The sequence below is a fragment of the Gracilinanus agilis genome, chromosome 2 (assembly GCF_016433145.1).
Source record: "Gracilinanus agilis isolate LMUSP501 chromosome 2, AgileGrace, whole genome shotgun sequence".
In the NCBI taxonomy this organism is placed as follows: domain Eukaryota; kingdom Metazoa; phylum Chordata; class Mammalia; order Didelphimorphia; family Didelphidae; genus Gracilinanus; species Gracilinanus agilis.
The window spans coordinates 90,790,275-90,809,800 of NC_058131.1; the positions used below are offsets into that span (position 1 = coordinate 90,790,275).

The 19,526-nt window shown below is 39.8% G+C and overlaps 1 protein-coding gene across 1 annotated transcript in view; it reads right to left on the reverse strand.

Annotated features, from left to right (window-relative positions):
• The window catches only part of THADA (THADA armadillo repeat containing), a 424,131-nt gene that overhangs the window by 212,765 nt on the left and 191,840 nt on the right, over nt 1-19,526 (reverse strand). The window lies entirely within an intron of this gene.

The following is a 19,526-nucleotide window of genomic DNA, read 5'->3' on the forward strand; positions in this document are numbered from 1 at the left end:
GAAGAAAGGGCAAACAAGAGAGGAGAGGGGAAGGGAGGGAGAGGAAAAGAGGGAAGAGAAGAGGGGAGAGGAGAAGAGGAAAGAGGAGAAGAGGGGAGGGGAGAGGAAAGACACAGTTTCATCTTCTGTAAATTGAGTGGGTTGGACCACATGATCTCTAAGGTCCTTTCCAGCTCTCACAGTTCTATGATTCACAGGATTTATCTTTATAAAGCAGTAAATGAGTAAACCCAGGCCAATCATCTCAGAACAAAAAGTCTTGTGCCCTAAAGTTCTGAGCATTTTATTTTGTTATTAAGAAGCAACAATTTGTTTTACCAAGTCTAATAAATACCCTTGAATGACCCTTCCCAGCATTTCCTATGCCACTACCTTGGGCTAAAATGTTAGAAAACACAAAGAGAACGAAAAGTTTGAAAAATTCCAAGAAACTGAACTCCTTCAGCTAATGAGAACACTGAAAAATAGCAGGGGTGACTGAGATGTCAATAAAAAAACTGCCTTGGGGAGGGCTGAGTTTTTTTTTGTCAAATGAAGGCTGCAATTAGGCGAAGCTGAATCACAGGCTAATGGAATTCAAATGTGAGATGGGACCTTTAGGCTCCAGCACCCTGCCTTTGGTCAGGTGAAGACGTAAAACATGCCAGACAGATGACTGCTGACCCTATTTTTAAATTCCTCTGGGAAAGAGACTTCACAAATGATCCACTAGAATTAAAAAAAAAAAAATTCTCACTTAAGTGTAACCACATTCTTTCATTATAATTTAAGCTTTTTTTACTCTTATTTTGTCCTCTATTAGTAGATAAATGATTTTATTAAAATTATCATTAAGGGGAACATCTAGGTGGCTCTGTGAATTGAAAGTCATATCTAGAGATGGTCCTGGATTCAAATCTAGCCTCAGATACTTCCTAGCTGTGTGACCCCAGGCAAGTCACTTAACTCCCATTGCTTAGCCTTTACTACTCTTCTGCCTTGGAATCAACAAACAATATTGATTCTAAGACTGAAGATAAGGGTTCGAAAAAATATATCATTAAGGCATTCTCTCCCCATCTCAGTCCCTCAGAGGCTTTTTTTTTTTTTATGTGAAGTAAGTCCAAGTCTTTTAATGGTTAACTTTTGTTCAGGAGAACTTATATTTTGAATGCTATCTAATGTAAAATGCAATAAATATCTTATTAAGTTCTTAGTGCACATTGGTAGGGGGTACAGTGATTGAAGAGGATAGAGTGCCAGGCTTGAAGTCAGAAGACTCATTTTCCTGAATTAAAATCTGGCCTCAGACAGATTTTATGTTACCCTGGGCAAGTCACTTAACCCCATTTACCCCAGTTTCCCTATCTGTAAGATGAGCTGGAGAAGGAAATGGCAAATCATTCCAGTATCTTTGCCAAGAAAACCCTAAATGGAGTCATAAGGGTCAGACATGACGGAACTATAACTGTTTTTATGCTTAGGAGAGAAATTTATGAGTAAACGAGATGGAAAGCATTGTGAGATATAAACTGGATAATTTTGATTAAATTAAATTTAAAAGCTTCTGTACAAATAAAACTAATGTAATCAAGATTAGAATAAAAGCAGAAAATTGGGATGAAATTTTATAGACAATTTCTCAGAAGTCTCAAACCTAAAATACATAGAGAACATTAACAAAATTTTAAGAATAAGAACCATCCCCCAATAGATAAATGGGCAAAATATATGAACAGTTTTTGGATGAAGAAATCAAAGTCATATGTAGTATATGAAAAAAATGCCTAAATCACTATTAATGGGAGAAATGCAAATTAAAACAATTCTGAGATATCTCATACCTATCAGACTGGTGGAAATGATGAAAAAAGAAAAATGGCAAATGTTAGAAAGGATGTTGAAAAATAGGGTCACTAATACACTGCTGGTAGAACTGCAAATTGATCCAACCATTTTGGAGAGCAATTTGGAATTATGCTCAGAGAGTTAGGAAACTAGGTGTACCCCTAGATTGAGCAAAAACATTGCTAGATCTGTTTCCTCAGGAGATCAGGGACAAAGGAAAAGATCCCATATGCTCCAAGATATTTACAGCAGCTCTCTTTGTGGTGGCAAAGAACTGGACTTTAAGAAGATGTTCATCAACTGAGGAATGGCTGGACAAACTGTTGAATATGATTATAATGGAATATGAGCTGTAAGAAACACGAGGTTGATTTAAAAAAAAAACTTGGAAGACCTACATGAAATAATGAAGAGTGAAAAGAGTAGAACCAAGAGAATTTTATATACAGCTACAGAATATTTGAAGAGTAATTTGTGAATGCCTACCTTCAGAGAATGAACTGATAAATGGAAATATGAAAGACATAATCTATATATCTATATATTTTTGTCAGGCGATACTTTCTATGGTTCAAGGAGGGAATGGAGATTCTGAGATACTTGGGAATAAATTATATTAAATAAATTAATTAAAACAACAAGTGTGCATAGAGACCTTGGAGAGAAAGAAACATTTGCCCTTTGGTACTTGCCCTTGATGAGTTGACAGTCTAGTGGGGAATGAGACACCAGTACAAACAGTTCTAATATAAAGTACTATGTGAGATCTGAGACACTCGGGATCTGGGAGAAGTCCTGAGACACCAGAAGGATCAGAGGAAGCAAAATGAAGAGCTGGGCTTTAGAGAATGGGTAAAGAGGTAAAGAGAGAATGAAGCATCAGCACGCAGGAGCTCAATGATGAACTCTATGCAAATAAATCCCATCTCTATATGTCCACAACTTCTCTGTCCCTGTCTCTTTCCAGAGTTTCAATAGACACCAACCTCCTATTGAACACTTTGAATTGGAAGGCTTGAAAGCATCTCAAACTCAACTTATCCACAACAAAACTCATTATCTTTCCCACGAAACTCTCCCAACTTCCCTGTCACTGTTGGGGGTACCATCATTCTTCCAATCACTAAAGTTCACAACCTTCTTGTCATCCTTGTCCCATGAACACTCAATGTGTCCTGTTCCATCTGGCTCTGATCTCAGGAGTCAGGGAGGACAGGCACCAAAGGACATGAGGGTTAGGATAAGCTCCTACTCTTAGCCCAAGAATCAGCCAGTGAAAGAGGAGTCCTTCCTCTTGGGATAAGGGGTTCATGCTCCCAGATTTTGCTCTTTATAATCCCTATGGCAAATCTTAGGAGATAAACAGGGCCACTGGGAGGTTGGACTTAGTCTTGGTCAAGGGTTTACAGACCTACAGCATCCTGGCAATGTCAGAGTTTGGGCATGTTTAGGTGAATTCCTATGGTGTGCTCAAGAGGTGGCTCTGGGACTAGAATTGTGATATGGAGGTGGGAGTGGGTAAGACAAATGGATTTACTTAACCATATTTACTACTAGGCTCAGATCAGGAAAGGGAGATCAGAAGCCAGAGATCTGACCAGACTAAGAATTTATATATGGTCCAAAAGGATGTCAGGGCAGCCGTTCTTTTCCAAGAACCATCAGACAGGGTTTGTCATGGCTGGGACAGGCCCACTGAGATGGGAGGTGATTCTTGACCAAAGGGGGTACTGATTGATGTGGGAGAATAAAGAGGCACTTAATTAGGCAACCCTAAGATGTTGGAGGAAGGATCCCAACAGCTGCAGGGCTGGACCCTTTTGGCTCCTGAGGTAAGTGGCCCAAAGTCATGACAGCACCCAGATTGCTCTGGAGTCAGGTGGGAGAGCCTGGAGTGAGAACAAAGATTGGTATTCTTCAAAGAACAGAAGTTGGGGTGTCCTGGTGGAAGATCAGAAGGTTCAAATTTTTCCAGACCCTGTAGCAGAAGAGAGGACTGGGGCTTAAGGATGCATCTAGTGTCACCCCCCCCCCTTTGTTTCCTATAAAAATTACTTTTTTTTTTAGCATTTATTTTTTTCTCCTTTGTTTCCCTTGGAGTATTTCTTATTGGTCCTACAGTGCAGGGCTGAAGAGCCAGACTTATCTGTAAACTTTCCCTCTGCCATGTGTAACAGTGTCTTACTTTTGTGTGGACCGTGGGTCCACAAGATGAGGTGACAACCAAAAAAGAGATTTAATGCTGCGTGAAGAGACTTAGTGTCCAAGACTAGGGAGAGGATTATTCTCTCTGTATCCTCCCTTGGTTGGCCCACATTTGGAGTCACATGTTTTCCACTTACCACGTTTTAAGGAAAGAAAATTGATAAGTCAGAAAGTATCTAGAAAAAGTCAATTGGGATTGTGAAGGGTCATGCAAAGTTCATTTAAAGGAACTGGGGATGTTTATTCTGGAGAAGAGAAGTCTTTGGAGATGGTGGGAGGGAAAGCTGTCTTTATTTGAAGGGCTGTCATGTGAAAGAGGGATTAGATTCATTCCTAGTGGCCCCAGAGAGCAGACTAAGAGCAGGGGGAGGAATTTGCAGATAGGCAGATTTAAGCCTGATGTACGGAAAAAGGCTGCAGGGCCATCTGTGCTGGCTGTTGGACAGAGGAATCTTGTCCGGGCATGGGCTGGACTAGACTGGCTCCAAGGTCGCTCCCAGCTCTTCGTTTCAATGATCTTCCCAATGTACTCTATCTGTCTCTTCCCCATCCCCCCCACCCCCTGGCCCCAAATCTTGTTCATGTCATTAGTTATCTTCAATAAAGAACAGCTCCACACAGTGAGAAAGTAAATTTCTTCTGAAGCCAGGTAGCATTCTCCCAATTTCCAAATTAATGAAATCATGCAATCATAAGATTGGAACAGTCTTGGAGACAATCTGGGTCAACCCATGAATCCCACTATGTTCTAAGGCTGCCCATTCATCCTGCTTTGGTTGGGATCACAATTTATTCCTAACTTATCAAGCTAATATTTTCTCCTCATAACACCCACCCATTGATCCTAATTTTACTCTCTGAAGCTAACCAGAACAAATCTAATCCCCTTGCTGAGGGACAGACCTCCAACTAAAGATGGAAATAAACCCTTTCTTGAGTCTTCACTTCCTTCAACCAATCCTCATCAAAACCCATCGTTGTTGACCTTCTTTGGCCATTATCTTTTGTGTCTTTCAAAGTTATACTACCTAAAATGGAATGATACTACTGCAAATGAAGTCAGACTAGGGCAGAGTTCAGAGGGACCGTCATCTCTGAATTTTTGGAAGCGAGACCTCTCCTGATGCAGTTCAAGATCACGTTGACCTCGTTAGTTGTTATATCCCATTGTTGCCTCATTCTAAGTGTGCAGTCCACTGAAAATGTCAGATCTTTCCAGATGACGTGCTGTCTAGCCATGCTTTCCTCATCTTATGCTTGCGACATCAAATTAATTAAAAAAAATTTATCGCAAGTGTAAGACTTTGTTCCTATTAAACTTCCAAATAATTGAGTTTTATTATAGATAGGCTAATGGGAATATTCCCCACTGCCCCACCACCAACTGCTGCTGTCAGAGGGGGCAGCTACAAAAGGTTTATATATGAAACAAAATGGTACAATGGTATAATGGCATAAAATTCTCAGCCCACCTATGAATCGGAAGTATCTTTGTGTGAGTATGTATGCCATTTCAGTGGTGATGTTAATCTTAGATGGGAAGGTATATTACCACATGGCTAGAATCTTCTGGCATTTAATTAGCTTACTAATTATGAGGAGAGTCACTTTACATTCAGATCTTGACCTGGATCATGGCCAATAAGAAATATGTTCATTTCCTCATAATAATATTTTTTTTAAAATGGAAAACATGTCAATACACCTCCTCGAGATATTCTGTAGTATACTCAGACTTAATATTTTGGCTATGGTAAATTTTTAGGAGAGAAAACTCATTTCTGATACTGTTACATTTTAACAGTCATGAAATATTTAAAATATCCAAGTCCTATTATGGCCCATGTCTTTAAACATTTCTTGTATTTAAAAGCTTTCTCTTAGGACTATATACAAGGTTCTATACAGAGTGGCAGAAAAATCAGTAAGTGACACCTTTTTCTCCTTTTAAGCTGTTTAGACTAAATTTAGTCTCAATTGATTGCTACCACACCCCCTAGGCTCTTACCCCCAAATGGTTGCAAATTGAATGAGTAATTCTAAATTCATGCCAAGGACATAAACTTCAACCCCAGAACAAAAATAAAGTGCTCTGTGTGAAATCCAATACTATTTAAGTAGGAGAGCTAAGATTTAATAAGCTTAATAACACACATAAAAAGTCCACAAATACAGAGGGAAACTTAATCAATCTGGACCACTTCCCTTCTGTTTCATTATTTTGTACACGGAATTCTATGGCTTTGGCCACATTTGCAAGTGTTTAGATCCAGAGCAAACCAGTAAAAGTTGGCATCGTTTAATCTCTAATTTCTATCACCAGCTTGTACAAGGCACAGAGAAGTTCCTTACTCCCCTACACACTTCAAAGAGTTTGTTTTATTACTCAAATGGCCAAACTGACAGACCATAAGTCAAGGAGAAAGGTAAGAAAGGCTATGTTGGAAGGGGGAATTTTAAGACACACCCTTCATGCAAGGCTGCTTTAGCTGCCCATGGCATTTGGGCTTTGGAGGGTTTGTTTCCTACAGAATGAGAATTTTAGTCCTAATTGCCAGCTTCTCTCAGAGGGAGGAGAGCTTGGGGCTTTTTGATTTTGTTTTATCTGGTTCTCCTTCTGGGCTAAATTTTAGGATGATTACGCTTCCCTTCATCTCCTGCAAGTTCCTAGAATCCCTATATATTTTAACCCCCAGAAGGGAAAACAATAAATTTAAATATGAGACAAGAAGTATAACTGGTCTTTCTCAACATCCTATAGCCAAGGAACATTATTCTTTCCATCCAGCACTGTGTGTGTGTGTGCGTGTGTGTGTGTGTGTATACACATAGCATGTCTGTATGAGTATACATGACCTATGCCCACAATGCATGCATGTGTGCCCTGTAAATATTCATACACGTGTTTAGACTTACACATGTTCTCTTCCATAGGAGTTCTCTTTGAAGAGATCCCCTCTACTAATTAGAACTTACTCTACAATTTCCAGAACTTAAGAGGATTGCCTGGAACACCAAGATTATGTCACTTGCTCAGGGTCAGATCTTCTTGACTCTGAGACAGACTCTCTATTTTGCTTTGCTGTCTCTCCTGTGTTTTTATGTGTATGTGTACATGGTATGTGTATATGCATACAGACAAACATTATTTATAAGTACAATAGGAGACTGAGGATCTGGGTTTGAATCTAGCTAAGCCACTTACTCCTTGGGGAACCCTGAGCAAGTTGGTGTGCCAAGTATTGGAGATACAAAGTGATTTAGGTCACTTAACCTCTCTGAGACCCGCTTCCTCCTCTGTAAAATGAAGGAGCTGACCTAGATGACCTCAGAGGGTTCCTTTAGCTCTAAATCAGAACAAAGGGAAAACATATGATTTATGATTTTTTTTATTTGGGTATATGATTTGGGATTTTGGTTTTCTAAGATTACTCTCTTACAAAAATGAATAATGTGGAAATATGGTTTGAGTGATAAAACATGGATAACCCAGTTGAATGGTTTGTCAACACCAGGAGGAGGGAGGAAAGAAGGGAGGCAGATGATATGAATCATGTAACTTTGGAAAACTTTGGTAGAAATTTGTTATTGGAATAAAATAAAGATAAAAATTTTAAAAATAAATCACTATTACAAATTACAAAGGGACAAACAAGTTAGTCTATACATTAGCTTTGAATTCTGGGCATTCGTTGGTGCTGGATTTGGATTTTTTGTGTGTGTATGTTTTGTTTTTTAGGTAGGAATATAGACGAGGCTAATTAGATTCTGTATTTTAGATTATCCTGCCATCAAGGATATCGCTCAGATTGGAATGGTGTGTCAGTATATATCATACACAATTTCATTAGCAAAAACTGGCTATAGAGAGGGCAGGATCTAAGCAGGGGAAGTGAGGTGAGATGGAAGTTTAATTTAGTGATGAAATATAAGTTTTGTTGTTTAATGGCTACCAGATCCCACTGATGTGGTTGACTTACTTAGCATAACTTGCAGCTATTAAGTGCTTCTATTCAATTATCTGGTAATTAGGCTTAATACTTCAATTATTTCAACAACTAGGGAACCGCTAATTTTGTTGCCTGTTTGGATGAAATAAAGAGTGTGTGCCATGGCTCAAGAGTCGTTCATTATTTTAAAGATAAAAATGTCTCTTTTTTTTTTTTGACCTCCAATGCAAAATGATCATTGCCAACAGACATTTTCATCTTTTGTTTATTGAAGTGTCTTTGTACTTACAATCCCTCCAATACCCACTTGGAGCCCTGAAGTATTCTTTGTATTCTTACATGATGAACAGCTCCATTATATACCATCCTACTCAATATGCTTCAGCCCTCTTCAGGGCATCCATATATCATTCCTGATCTTGGCCAATAAAAAACCTATATAATGCGTTTGCCTATGGGAACCTAAGCTTGGCATTCATTCATTCGACATTTGTTGAGTGATTACCACATGCCATGCTCAGAGGATGAAACAAAGAGTAATACACAGCCTTACCCTCAAGTCTTAAAGAGTCCAGTAGGGGTAGCGAGACAATAGAATTTAAAAAGTGCATGGGGACTTCGAGAAGGCTTCGGTTTCCCCTTAAATTTGCTTAGACTTGAGAACTGGTGTTCAAAAACCTAAGTCACCTCCCGGGGAGTATTCCTTCTTCTATAAAGGATAATGTGATCCCTCTTCCAGGCCAGCCCCCTATCCAGCACCCAGAACGCCTTCACAAATAGCATTCTGGGGCCAAGACAACAAATTGCCAAAGACGAACATCTGCCTTTTTTTTTTTTCTCCATAGGAAGACTAAAGGCTTGCTTATTCTCTTCCAAGAACCAAGGCCTCTGGGATTTTTAAACTAAATTTGCAGTTTTCCAGACAGACAGCATACTCTCCCTTCTCCTCCCCCTCCAAAAAAAAAAGTGCCAAAAGAAACAACAAACACAAACTCACAGGATGTAAACCAAGCTGCAATTAAGTAATTAACCATGTCAATAATAACAGCCAACGCCAGGATTCCACTCTCCATTCTTTGGCTCTCTGATCATAATCTAGCATTTTATTGGGGTGGGGAGGGGTCTTTCATCTGGAAGGATATGCGAGATGGGAGAGGGGGGAGAAGATGTACTTTCATCTTAGAGAGGAAGAGCAGACGCGTCGAGAGGGGCCAACGATCAGAACCAATACAACTCACAGTCCTCCCCAGGAGCTAGCTGGGGAGGGATTATACAAAACAGACACTCCAACCCACAAAGGGGATGAAGGCTGAAAATGGGACAAAATTGCAAAGTAGGAAACCCTTTTCTTCGCCTATCCAACATGCTAGAACTGATTTATTTCCCCCTCACCGTGGTAGAGTACTATGATTTACATGGATGTGATTTCCCCTGACTCTTACGACAACCCAGTGAGGTGGGTATTATCATCCTAACAGGACAAGGGCATCATCTAAGGTTCAGAAAGTTAAGTGATTTAGCCAGATTTACACAGTAAATAGCATGCTTTATCATGAATCCCCTGAAATTTTGATCGATCACTCGGTAGATCAGAGGATCTAAATCTTTCAAAGTTGTTTGTTTTCATAACACTACAGTTATTGTAGAAATTGTTCTCTTGGTTCTGCTCACTTTACTCTGATTCAATTAATAATAAATCTTCCCAGGTTTTCCTGAAACCATCCTCTTCATTTTTTTTTTAATTTAAACCCTCACCTTCTGGCTTAGAATCAATACTGTATGTTGGTTCCAAGGCAGAAAAGGGGTCAGGGCTAGGCAATGGGGGTTAAGTGGCTTGCCCAGGGATACCCCACTAGGAAGGGTCTGAGGCCAGATTTGAACCAGGACCTCGAGTCTCTGGGCCTGGCTCTCAGTCCACTGACCCACCCAGCTGCCCCCCCTCTTTCATTATTTGTTACAGCATGATGGTATTCCACCACATTCATATATTATAACTTGTTCTACCACTCCCCACTAGATGGGCATCCTCCTCTCAGTTTCCTATCCATCGCCAGCACAAAATTAGCTGCTCTAAGTAGTCCAGCAGTTCTTCCCACTACACTAGCTGCTTCTCCCTCTCTTTTGGGGTGCCCAGTACCCTCTAGATTTCATGCTAGCAATATTTGCTCTCAGAAAAGTGTCTGAAACTCTTTACAGGGCAGTGCCAAAGGCTGAAGATTATTCTGTGCTGGGAGGAAAGTTGCATTTTCTCTCAGATGAAAGCCATGAGCTAAAGAGCTAAAAAAAACCTTCTTGTTAAGTGTATTGTTGTGGGGATTCATGTTCAGAATCAGGTTGGTCTAGATGCTCTCTCGTGTCTTCTAACCCAGACACTGTGACACCCATGCTATTTCAGGCATGGGAGAGACTGGGGTAATAAGCTGCCTTGCCCTGGCTTCAATCACACCTAAACAATCACTTCCCACCATCTCCATGTCACCTTCCTTTGCTACAGCCTCCACTTCTAATCTAGAAATCCCACTTTTAGGATCCTCGGCTTCTGAAAGGTGAGCACTGACCTTACTTCGTTTTCCTTGACCCACACCGACAAGCTCAGAGCTCAACACAGTGCCTAGCACATAGTAAGCTTTTAAGGAAAGCATTTTCATGTATTCATTCATTATTTCATTCATGTACTTTTACATTTTCATTCATTCATTCACCTACTCCGACCATGGGTAAGTCTGGCTCAGAACGCTATCCATATCAGAGATTTTCCATCCACTGGAGGGCATTTATTTCAGAAATATTTGCTACTTAGAAATAAATGGGATTGTCCTCATAGCTCTCACAAAGTGGTCACTCCATTAAGATAGGGCTCGACATTCTAGATTATCTGGGAGCACATGTGGGACAAAATAACTTCATTCCCCAAGCCAGTTTGGGACCAGAGAATAGAGGACCCCCCTCTAAAGGAGAGAAACTGAGCTACTTTAGGTAGGAGGGTAATCTCGACCTTACTTTAGGTCTTTGAAGCTGGGCTCTGGCTTTCCTAGCCCACAAACTGGTCTCCAGAAAACACATCCATTTCTCTGTGCTGTCCAAGACAGAGGGGCCATTACCCAAGATAAGGGCCTCTACTGGACAGACAACTTTCCCTAGTAGTACTCTCAGGGCAAAGCTTACTAAAGCTGCTGTTTTAGAAATGTGCTCAGCCATGTAGTGGAATGCAAATTCTTCTCTAGTCTTTTCAAATTTTCCATCACCCTGGTTTTCATATTGCTGTGAATGAAATTCTGATGCCTTAAAATCATCGAGGAGAAAAACTGGGGGAAAAGTGACTGGGTTGGATTAATTATATGGTATTGCATCTTGCTTGTCTGAAAGAAACACAAATTACATTTCTTATGTTGCTCTTCTCCAGGCTTATAAATGTTATAATTAGTGTTAAATGAATGTTCTTTCTTAATAATCAACACAAACTGGAAAAGGAGTTGAACCTTGAATGTTCGCCTTCTAGGAAACAGGCATTTTTCTTAAAAATGAATAAAACTTAATCAAGCAAGAAATGAGTTGAAACTACTCTTACCACCAGAAATAGTCCAAATGCCCCATTTGATTAATGTTCTAAAATATATTTCCTCCATTGTTTTACAAAATACTATAGTTTCCTATCTGTGTGATATGTCTTTTTAATAAAAATTTGCTTTCCTCCTATCTACCTTTCCACAGCTTTGCATTAAAAAAGATTGGACCTTCCCAGATCATTGCAACAGCAACAAAAATAAGATTTATTTTTATATCATCACCCACATAATCACGGAATCTCTGAGGCTATCTAGCTTAGCCCTGTCCTGAAGGCGAGTATCTTCTACATTTCTAACAAGTGGTCTTGAGTCTTTGCTTTAAAATGTTTACTGAGGGAGAACCCACTGACTCCCCCAAGGCAGTCTCTTCTTCTTTTGGATTAGCTCTGATTAGGAAGTTTTTCCTGAGCATGAAATCAAATTTGCTTCTACCTAACTCCCATTCACTTTTCCTAGTTCTGTGCTGTAAAGCCAAGTAGAGCAAGTCTAATCTCTTTTCCATAGCACATCCCATTTAATATTTGAAAAACGTTCATGTCTCCTCACTTAAGTCTTCCCTTCTTTGAGTGAAACATCCCCACATTGCACGGTGTCGAGGCTCTTCATTATCTTGGTTGCCCTCATTCTCAGGATGCTCTCTAGTTACTAATGTTCCTCCTAAAATATGGTGCCCAGAATTGAATTCTGTATTCCAGATGCATTCTGAAGAGGGTAGGGTACATTGAAAGGGTCATTTCCCTATTCCCAATCTCTTCATGTTGGACTACCATATTACACTATCGCCAGTTACCATCCAGAAGACCATATGACATAGTGCATGAGACTGCTAGATACAGAGTCATGAGTCAGGAAGACTTGAGTTCAAAGCATCTGAGAGTTGCTAGTTGTGTGACCTTGGGTGAATGATTTCATTTCTCTCAGTTTCCTCACTTGTAAACAAGGTGTGATAATATCTATAGTATACCTCCTCCATAAAGTTTGTGTAAAAGATCAGATGACATAATGTACATGAATCCTTTGCAAAAAATTCAAGTGCTATATGTCATCTGGTGAATAATTTTACTTTTTTTCTCAGCTTCCTCATTTGTAAATGAAGCATGATAATATCTATAGTACGCCCCCATAAAGTTTATGTAAATATCAGCTAAGAAAATGTACATTAGTCCTTTGTAAAAATTCAAGTGCTATGTGTCATCTGGTGAATAATTTCACTTCTCTCTCAGTTTCCTCATTTGTAAACCAAGCATGATAATATCTATAGTACAACTCCTCCATTAAGTTTGGGTAAGGATCAGATAAGATCATGTACATTAAGTCCTTTGCAAAACTTTTAGCGCTATATATATCAGCTGCTGTTTATATAATTATTACATCTTGTTGAGATGCCTCTCAAATCTATAAATCTAGACCTAATCTTTCTAATGAGCTTCAGGCTGTCTCACCAACCCTCTACTAGAAATATCCACACTTTTCCAAGTTGTGTTCATTAAAGAGGAAAATAATTTTCATATTCCATAGGCAAATCAAACTCAACATATTCAAAACAGGACAGTTAATTCTGATCATTTTTGAAGGCATCCTTCTTCCAAATATTCCCATATTATAGGAGTGCACCATAATTTTTTTCAGTCACTCAGGTTCACAGTTTTGGAGTCATCTTTGCCTTTTCATTTTCCCAGCCTACACATATTGAAAGAGTTAACTAGTCCCTTTAGATTCTGTCCCTGCAACATGTCTTACATGTACATCTCTTTTTCTCTACTCATATGGAAGCCATACCAGTTCAGAACCACACTGCCTTTTGCTTGAACTACCATAATATTCCTAATTATTCTCCCAGTCTCTCTCTTCTTCACTCTTCCACACGGTCACCAAAGTAATCTTTCTATTACCAGATGTAAACATGTCACTTCTAAGAACCATCAGTGGCTCCCACTTACCTTTTGGACAAAACACAAACTCTTCAGTTCAGCATTTAAAACTCTTCATAATCTAGTTGCAACATGCCTTTTCCAATTTATTTCATATTGATCTTCTCTATACACTCTAAATTTCACTTGGAAGACACTAAATTCCACATTCTATTTCCTATTTCTGTGCTGGGAACTCACTCATAGGAGGACATCCTGGAGCCCCCAAGTAAAATAGAAGTTTTTTCTAGAGGCAAGCAGGACTTCTTTTTTTGTTTTGTCTTTGCATCCACAGAACTTAGTTAGCATCATCATGCTTTCTTTGTACCTTAGTGGGCCTTCCTCCTAAATTAGTAAAGTTCGACAGAATGAGCTGGCATCACTGAGGAGTACACCTCAAAACTTGTGATTTTTGTTTTGATATTCAGTGCCACCAGCACAAATTCCTCAAAGCTAGTGACGAGGAAATACATGATCTCAGCTTAAACCAGGGGCTGCCATACAAACAAAAACTGCAGAGCCAACCATCACTAGGGTGAGACCAAGAGAGGCTGAGGGCAGAAACATTCAGTCAAAAGAAAGCAACCACACAAGTGGCACAGCTGAAATAGCAAAGTTGTCAGCTGCCCCCAACCCCCTCCCTCTCATTCATGGGGCTACAAGCAGAACCATGGAAGGCTCCTCTGATGCTAATGACCTGAAGGCTTACCTATCTCAGCTTGATTTCAGATGTTATTACAAAGTGGAAATTCTGGGAAATTTCAAAGCTGGGACATTCATGGGAGGGAGGAAGTGCTCTCAAGAGTATCCCTTATCTAAAGAGTCTAGTTAGGTGGCATAGTGGATAGAATGCCAGGTCTGGAGTCAAGAAGACCCAAGTTCAAATACAGCCTCAAATATTTATTGGCCAGTTGACCTTGGAGAGGTCACTTAATTATGTGTACCTCAGTTTCTTCATCTGCAAAATGAACTGGAGAAGGAAATGGCAAACCACTCCAGAATTCTTGCTAAGTTGGACACAACTGAAATGGCGGAACAGCAACAGAGTACCTAGGGTCTTTCCCTCAAATGCCTTTCTGTATGAGTTTGTCCCTCTCCTTTGGGGTCAACTCATTCTGAAATGCCCTTTGTGCTCCTGGGAAATTAGGGACTCCTGGTCCTTACTAGTTTGTGGTAAGAAGGAAGGAAGCAGGGAACTATCCCTAGTCTATTTGGCTCATTAGGACAACAACCACTGATTGAGAACTATCCCAAACCAGGATAATTAACCTATCTTGAACTATTTCCCTGAGAGGTGTTCTGCCCCTACTCTGAACCTATCAGTTTATATGTTGTCTCCCTCACTATCTAGTAGTTTCTTTGTGGGCAAGAATTTTCTGAGATTTTTTTTGGGGGGGGGGTGCATTCTTTAGATCCAGGGACTGGAACTGAGTAAAGCAGTGAATAAATGCTTCCTGACTGAAGTAAAACAGTGCTCTCTCACCACAAAATTGAAATGCAGCAGTACTTTAAGATGTCACCAGTTTTTTCCACTCAGTCACACCTAAGATTTTCATTTCTTGGAAGGTGACAATTTGCTGCCAGCATAGAAAATTAAGATAAGACAGTATACACAAAAAACCAAGTACATTGTGTAATTTTTTTTTAAAAGGAAAAAAGCACAAACAAAAATCTCACTGAATCATCTCATCAAGATTTCATGCATCATAAGCCCCAAAAAGTGATTTTACTTCATACTGAGAAACTTCTTGTACAATGCCCCAGGATTTCCTACTGCAATGAAAATTTTAATTGTAAGAAATTCCTAATATTCCTCAAGGTCTCAGAACTTCAATCAAGCTGTTTTTGTTGATCAATCTATTGAAACCACCTGGGGTTAATTAGATTCTCCTTTTCTTCATTTTCTGCTGATTTCATATCAAAGGAATAAGACTAGAGTAAGCAGCACAAAACTAAAGGAAATAAAGAATGTTTTACTTACTTAAAACTGCAGGGTAACTAGCATTTCGAAGAATCAGCTTTTTTTTTTTCTTTTTCAGAGGTATGTTTTTGTTGTAGTCATGTCCTATTCTTCATGACCCCCATTTGGAGTTTTCTAGGCAAGGATACTGGAGTAGTTTGCCATTTCCTTCTATAGCTCATGTTATAGATGAGGAAACTGAGGCAAATGGGGTTAAAAGATTTGCCCAGGGTCACACACCTAATAAAGTGTCAAAGGCCAGATTTGAACTTAGGAACCTGAATCTTCCTGACTCTAGGCTCCATAATTCTATCCATCATACCACTTAGCTGTCCAAGAAAGGTGTGTAAGAAAGCATTTCTCACTTCTTAGGTGTCAAAATTCCCAACAAAAGCATAAAAGGAGACCTCCTAGCCTAAAGGAGATAGCCCTGGGTTAGAAATCAGAAGATGTACCTCCATCAGGTAATTTATAGAGCACAAACCCAATCATAATCGATCTAGACTCTATTCTTAGCTTCTTCATCTCCAAAATGGAGCCCATCATGCTTTCTTTATCTTTCTTATATGAGAGGTGAAAACAAATGTGAAATACCTTAAGCTATTTAGAGAAAAAAGATTTTTTTTATCCATCCAAGCTCCTTTTTCCATAGCGTTTACATGCTTCTGTTTCTACACAGACCCATTTGCAAGTGACCAAAGATTTCTCAGCACTATCTCTGATGCTGAGACCATCCCAGAAGGAAGCTGATGCCCTCCCTTCCAACCCAGTTTCTGATCCCAGGTGAGCAGACAGTGAATATCATGAGTGGAACAAACTTGGTGCAAAGGAGCTCTGGGATTTGAAAAGACTCCCCGTGTTGCCTCTTTCAGTGTGTTCAAAATGGTATTCATGTCCCTGAAAGAGCCATCCAGGAGATCTGATGAAGCCCTTAGAAGGTCATTTCCTTGGTCCAGCCTCCACATTTTGCAGTTGAAGAAACCTGGATTCAGATTAATTCAGTAATTTGCTTAGGAAGGAAATACTAGAGCAAGTCTCCCAATTTGGTTCTTCTGACTCCAAATCTAATGCTCTTTCCATTAGCCACTGCGAGAAATTGAAGGGGGATTAAGACAGCAAGTTGTGGGAAATGACTGAACCACAGTGACTCCATTTTGCTACTCAATTCTGAAGCTAGTTTAGTTCCCTTCCTATTCAGTTATGAGCCTAGTCCAAACTCTGTCCTATTGAGAGAAGGTTAATCAATTGTGGGAACTGCGAGAAAATCTTAATGCATTATTTGATCCTAGTCCTTCATGGTTGGTAAACCAGACCATCTGTAACTGCTGTGTGGAGGCCCTCAATCAAGAACCTAGGTTATGTTGACCCGAAAGGCAGGCAGATCCTCAGATTGATTCAATGATTGTAATTCCTCATGATTGTACGTCTTCAAGCAATCAATATGTATTATCTGAAAACTGGCCCCACACTGCTCAGTCAGTTACTATTTTCATGTTCCTTTGATTGTTTACCACCACTTGGGAGGAGTGGGACTCCTTTTTTTTCCTGAATTCAAGGGACTCCACCTGTTCACTCTCCCCCTCTCAACTTGGAAAGTCCCTAATCTTTCTTCCAATTACGAATTGGATTACCTAATGTTGTATTGTTACTTTTTAATAAATTGGTCTTATTTGATTAATTCTTTTTATTCTTTTTTAGTTTTTATTATGTATAAAAGTCTGTCTCCCCCTGTATTTGGGGTCCAGCTCTAAGTTAAAGAAGGGGTCTAGGCTTGATTTGTTAGGCACTTGGCATGTATTGCTTAAATAAATGGATTTGTTCAGAAGATCAAACTTTTGTTTCCTCAATCATTTTATCTTTTGCTCATTATCCCACAGCAGTCACTCAGGGCAGGTTAGGGCTGATGAAGGGTGTATCCAACTGGCAGTAAGTGGATGGAGCAATAAGAATGAAAGGAAAATAGCCAGAATTGATTTGGCTGGTGAGAGGGTTAGGAAAGGTGAGAAGAAGAGCAAAGGACTCGATATCCAAAGTGAGGAAGCTAAATAACATACAAAGCCAACATGGACACAATGCGAAGAGAGGTGCATCCAATGTGACTGACACCCTGTTCCAGTCCCAGGATTGTGAACAAACTAGAGGTGATCAAAGCAAGTGTGGCCATTTTCTTTTTTTCACACTTTAATCTAGTTTAATTTGACTTCTCCTCCGATCCTTTATTACAAATTTGCTGTCTCAGTGGCAGAAATACCAATTTTGGTCTTGAAATTTTATTTCCCATATGGGAAGAAGTAAATGAGGATTTGTCAGCACCTGGGACATTTTATTCCTTCAGTTTGGCATTAAAGAGAAAATAAAAATTTGCTGAGCACCTGGCCTCAATTTGTCTAGAAGGATTTAAGTTTAACTAAAATGTAAATTCCCAGTTTAGAATATTTTTTCAAGATGCCACAGATGAAAATTTCTGCCCTGCGTGTGAATATAATTTCTTATCCAAAATCACTTTCTTTGACTCTCTAAACCAGTGATGGGCAAACTATGACCCGAGGGCCAGATGTGGCCCCCTGAAATGTTCTATCTGGCCTCGAGACATTATTCCTAATCTGAAGAATACAATGAGTAGGATACAATACAATGAAACTTTGAAAGAGTTGCCTTAGAAACGGACTAACAGATGAGCATTTCCTTTCCTTTGGCCCCATCTTTAAAAAGTTTGCCCATCACTGGTCTAAACTATTGAGCTGAATTTGAAGACTGGCTGAATTACTTATCATTCTTTGGTGTCAAAGGACAAATTTTGCCAAATGGATTCTATAACTACTACTTGTCTGTATTGTTGTCACCTAACCCCTCTCTGTTTCAACTCACACCAGAATGGATGGAATATACCATAAATCACATTTCTAGCAGTTTCTAAGAATGGGACTAAATTCATTCTCTTAGATTAATGGCTTGTACTCTTATTTATCTATCAAAAAAAAATACAGAGTAGGAGGCAGCTGGGTGGCTCAGAGGATTGAGAGCCAGGCCCAGAGATGGGCGGTCCTGGGTTTGAATCTGGCCTCAGACACATCCTAGCTGGGTGACCTTGGGCAAGTCATTTGACCACCATTGCGTAGCCCTTACTACTCTTCTGCCTTAAAATTAATACACAGTATTGATTTTAAGATAGAAAGGCTTAAAAAAAAATACAGAGCATTTGAACAAGAAATCAAGAGATGTGGAGAATAATGCTGGCTCTGCCACTGCATTGCGATGGGACCTTGAAGGCATCATTTCCATCCCTGGAATACATCCCTTCCCAACTTCAGTTTCCTCATCTAAAAAGGGCTGGATGGGCTGTATGAGATCATCAAGTATTCCCGAAGCTTTGACATGGTCAGAGGGCTGTGCTGGGACTTTGGGTGGTCATGAGAAGAGCTCACCCGGTTAAAGGGGATTTGGTGACACTGTATCACATGGTGTTTTTCATTCAGCATTCGTCATGTCTCTGGAAAGTACGTGGTACAGTGGAGAGAGCATTAGACCTGGAATTAGGAAGACCTGAGTTCAAATCTAGCCTTGGGCACTTATTAGCTGCGTGACTTTGGGTAGGTCATTCAAAAAGGAGAATAATCGGGGGCAGTTGGGTATCTCAGTGGATTGAGAGTCAGGTCTAGAGACAGGAGGTCCTAGGTTCAAACCCGGCCTCAGCCACTTCCCAGCTGTGTGACCCTGGGCAAGTCACTTGACCCCCATTGCCCACCCTTACCAATCTTCCACCTATGAGACAATACACCGAAGTACAAGGGTTTAAAAAAAAAAAAAAAAAGGAGAATAATCACAGCACTTTTCTCCCAAGATTATCTTCAGGATCAAATGAAATACTTTTCTGTATCTAGCACATAGTAGGTGCTTAACAAATGCTAGTTCCTGTGGAAGTAGAAACACAGGAGAAAGACAACATCTTGATCACAAGGTTCAATGGGGATATGATTGGGGATGTAGACTATAAACGATCACTCTAGTGCAAATATCAATAACATGGAAATAGGTCTTGATCAGTGACACATGTAAAACCAGCAGAATTCTGCATCAGCTCTGGGTGGGAGGGGGAAAAGAACATGAA